This window comes from Procambarus clarkii, chromosome 12 (assembly GCF_040958095.1).
Source record: "Procambarus clarkii isolate CNS0578487 chromosome 12, FALCON_Pclarkii_2.0, whole genome shotgun sequence".
Classification (NCBI taxonomy): Eukaryota; Metazoa; Arthropoda; class Malacostraca; order Decapoda; family Cambaridae; genus Procambarus; species Procambarus clarkii.
In genome coordinates, this window is record NC_091161.1 from 12846391 (window position 1) to 12850579 (window position 4189).

General features: G+C 42.0%; 1 long non-coding RNA gene across 1 annotated transcript; it reads left to right on the plus strand.

Annotated features, from left to right (window-relative positions):
* Nucleotides 1–649: 649 nt before the first annotated feature.
* LOC138363863 (uncharacterized) lies at nucleotides 650–3387 on the plus strand. The gene is made up of 2 exons (XR_011228179.1): nucleotides 650–1179; nucleotides 1540–3387. It is a non-coding gene; the product is annotated as an uncharacterized lncRNA (long non-coding RNA).
* Nucleotides 3388–4189: the final 802 nt, after the last annotated feature.

Below are 4189 nucleotides of genomic sequence, written 5' to 3' on the forward strand. Positions count from 1 at the left end.
GACGTGGCTCATATTGTTTTTAAGGTGTGTTTGGGGCCAGAAAGTGGCAGATCTATATTTTGTGGGGCCCCGGAAGGTTGAAGTGTCATGTTCCACCATGTTCCACCACAGTGGGGTTGTTCCACTATGATTTTGTAATAAAATTAACGACTACATCCTAAATTTTGATTAAATGAGGCATAGACCCAAAATTTTGAAGCATTGTGGACTATAATCCCATCTAGGACCCTCTCCGAGATTAGGGGCCCAGGAGCTTAAGTTTCACCGGCTTGATAGAAGTTCCATCCCTTGGGCTAGACCCTTAACATACAAATACAAATTAAATTTTTACTCTGTGCTTCTCCTTCGGAATTTTAAACTTTCCTTTTTGAAAATAACGGTCAAAACTGGCAGACAAATCAAAGAGATTTAACTGAAACTTCGTTAAGTTTCTATTATTTTTCCTGGTATATCTTGTAAATAATTTTATGTTAACAATATTGTGTATTCCTTTATGCTTTGTGACCCTGTGAAGGTATATTGAGAGCTGCTTCAGAGATGAATGAAGATTAAGCCACCCAAGAGGTGGCACGGGCATGAATAGCCCGTAAGTGGTGGCCCTTTTGAGCCATTACCAGTATCAAAAGATGATACTGGAGATCTGTGGAGGCGCAACTGCACCCTGCGTGACGGGAGATGTCTCCCGGACCAAATGGTGACCAAATGGTGTGCTTCAGAGGTGATTGATTGATTGATAAAGATTAAGCCACCCGAGAGGTGACACGGGCATGAATAGCCCGTTAAGTGGTAATCTCTGAGGTGTCGTTGTGACGGGTATTCCACAAGAGGTGAAGGGCGGGAAGCGAGACGCAGAAGCACCAGTGTGTCATACACACAGACACTCACGTGGACAGTTGACGCCGGCAGTTCAGGTACACACCATTTGTATTCTATAACGTTTTTGTCTTTCCTCCTTAGGTCTCTCAACACGCCTACTTCTTCTCTCCCTCCCTCTCTCCGACACATGCCGCCGCCCTCTACCCTCTCTCTCCCACGCTTGGTGCTGTCCTCTCCTACGTCTGAGTCACAGACGCCCTTGCCCGCGGCCTATAGCTGGCCACAAGGGTATATAGCAGCGCCCGCAGCCCGTCTCCAACATTACGACTACGACCAGGGAGGCAGTCCAGGCTCACAGTCAATGTAAGTCTCGTCTAACAACATGCAATTTGCAAGGTGTTTTGTGTTGCATCTCCTCGTCTTCACAGTAATAATATTAAGACCATCGCTGGAGCAGGACGGACTGACAGCGGTCTATGTGAATGGCAGCAATTTTCTCATTGATATAAAGCGCTATTGTGATTTCCTGATGTACTTAAATAATAATATTATATGTTTGCTGTACACTTACAGTGAATCCGGTCTAGAGGAGCTGATGTATTAAAGACACTATCCAAACTAAATTAATATTAGACGTTTGGGAACATGTAAATCAGCCGTAGACAAATGAACTCTTCTCTCCACAGTTTTCCATCTGTAACACGAGTCTTTTTAATGTTACAGTGTTCGAAATGCGCAGCTTTACAAGTGTGATGTTGGTGATGTTACTGACGGCGTCGCTGATGTTGATGTGGAGCAATGTCGGCCACGCCCAGTTCTTGGGGGGGCGTCGCACCAGGAAGTACCGCGGCCCCCACCAACGCCGCAACAGACAACGAGCCATCAGAGCCATTCCCAACGACTTCATCGAAGGAGACAGCCAGCTAGTGTCTCTAATTGTCAGCTCAATAGAAAAGCGTTGATTCTGAAGCTACTGACGGAGGCCGCCTAGCTGTCCGCGCATTAGACAAGAGGCTTCAACATGCCTAATGTGATCTTGTTCCACAGTGATGGCTTTATCTACCCCACACACACCTCGGCCTCAACATACATGATGAATACGACGCAAACTTTACCAGATATTCATCCTCTTGGACAAAACATCGCTGCAAACATGGAAGAAAATGTAGAATAGAACCAATGAAGAGCAGAGGTGCCATAGGCATAATCAGAGAACACTGTATAAACATCAGAGGTCCGCGGTTGTTCAACGTCCTCCCAGCGAGCATAAGAAATATTGCCGGAACAACCGTGGACATTTTCAAGAGGAAACTAGATTTATTCCTCCAAGGAGTGCCGGACCAACCGGGCTGTGGTGGGTATGTGGGCCTGCGGGCCGCTCCAAGCAACAGCCTGGTGGACCAAACTCTCACAAGTCGAGCCTGGCCTCGGGCCGGGCTTGGGGAGTAGACGAACTCCCAGAACCCCATCAACCAGGTATCAACCAGGTAAACAGCGGCTTCCTTACATCGGAACACTGCGGGCGTCGCCCACATCACCCAAGTGTTCAGCACTTCTTAACGCTAACAAGAATATTGTATTCTTAACTAATAGATTAAGTAGATACAATAGTTACATCCCTGGAAACACAAACCGAAACTGTCTCTATTTTCCGCTTGTTACAACTTGAAATAAAGTTGTTACATCTTGGCTTAACGTGTTTATGACGTATTAGAACGTTGTTACAACTTGCTATATTGGTTGTTATAACTGGTTAGGAGGTGTTAAAACTTGCTCGAACGTTGTACCAACGTCGTAGTTTCGGTGTGTGTTTGGTGGGATGGTGGTAACTTTATCCTTAAACCTGTGTTCACCCAAGCTGCGGCCAAACCCAAAGTCACCGTAATAACTTTTTCTATATGATATTTCCATAAATCAAATTTTTATTTTCACACCATTTTAAAAGCTATAAAGGATCTGATTACAGTGATTACAATATATTTATATTTTTATACAGCACTAATCACTCGTAGCTTTTGTGTACAAGTAGGCCTATAGGTTAGAACCATTTTTTATTGTATTTACAAAACTTGGGTGAATTATTTCAACTCAAATTTAGGCTATGCTGCTCCAAGCTGCGACCCAAACCCAAAGACATCTTCATAAATTCTAAAAAACGGTATTAAAAAACGTGATTTACTCAGATATAAATTAATATATATTATAGTTTTGTGAAAAGTTAAACCTAGGGAAGGTTAGGCTAGGTGTTTTGACTTCCCTGGCCATTATTTGAACTCACAGTAGGTGGGTAAAGCCTTTAGAGAGGTGTTATTTTTCGAAAAGTAGAAAGTGAGTAAAACTGAGTTTGAGAAAAGTTTTAATAAGCTACAAGATTTGTGTCTATAGTGGAACACTATTCATAATTGAAGAGTCTGAGGCTTTCTCTCAAAGCTGTGTCCTGTAGACCTTTCTTACCCAATATAGTCTTAATATAAGCTTTGTATAAAGTTTTCATGTATATATATATATATATATATATATATATATATCCAACGTTTTCATATAAATATATATTTTAGTACAAAACTGAAAGATTCATGTTTTTCGTATCCTCCTGACGCTATTGTGTGTCTTAAAATTTTCTGTTTACGTCACAGCACAGCTTTCCTATTCCCTTTAAACCCTTACAGACGACAACAGCCTACAGCTAAACCCTTAGACGACAGCCTACAGCTAAACCCTTAGACGACAGCCTACAGCTAAACCCTTAGACGACAGCCTACAGCTAAACCCTTAGACGACAGCCTACAGCTAAACCCTTAGACAACAGCCTACAGCTAAACCCTTAGACGACAGCCTACAGCTAAACCTTTAGACGAAAGCCTACATTTTAACCCTTAGAAGACAGACTACAGCTAAACCCTTAGACGACAGCCTACAGCTAAACCTTTAGAAGACAGACTACAGCTAAACCCTTAGACGACAGCCTACAGCTAAACCTTTAGACGACAGCCTACAGCTAAACCCTTAGACGACAGCCTACACTTTAACCCTTAGAAACCAGCCTAAACAAACAATTTGTTCAGATTCTGTACCAATTTTCATTCGCCATTTTTGTATTTGGTTTTTATCATATTCTTATAATCTTAATTTGTTGCCTGTTCTTTTGTACCATGAATACAAACTGCTAATTTGTCTGCCTTCATTGGCAGACAAATTGCGTTTGATTATCATTTATTTATGTCACACATATATGTAAGTCGCGTAGCTTAACGCAGGCTGTCCATATTCCGTTGCTTAATTAGCAAAGTTTGACATTCTGTTTCAAATTTCCCAGAAATGTAATAGTTTTGTACTTGGTCATAAACAATCACATCACCACTACATTTATGTT